Here is a 241-nt window from a genome sequence, read left to right as displayed (position 1 = left end):
TCTTCTATCCAATTAGCTAACTTATCTCCCACACCTGTAGATATTGTTACGACAGCGGAAGTTACGTGACCCCAGTAACACGTCATGAACTTCTAGAAGGATCCTGTCATTTCCTGAAGTCTCGGGAGGTTACTAGATATTCTTGTTTATTCTTGCGGTATTCTTGTTTATATAACACCGGTAATAACTGACGACAACAATGTAATGTAATTGAACTGCGGACAGAGAGAGACATATTGTT

Source organism: Limulus polyphemus, unplaced genomic scaffold, assembly GCF_000517525.1.
Source record: "Limulus polyphemus unplaced genomic scaffold, Limulus_polyphemus-2.1.2 Scaffold205, whole genome shotgun sequence".
Classification (NCBI taxonomy): Eukaryota; Metazoa; Arthropoda; class Merostomata; order Xiphosura; family Limulidae; genus Limulus; species Limulus polyphemus.
The sequence above is the reverse complement of the archived record's forward strand: the minus strand, read 5'-3'. Positions refer to the sequence as shown.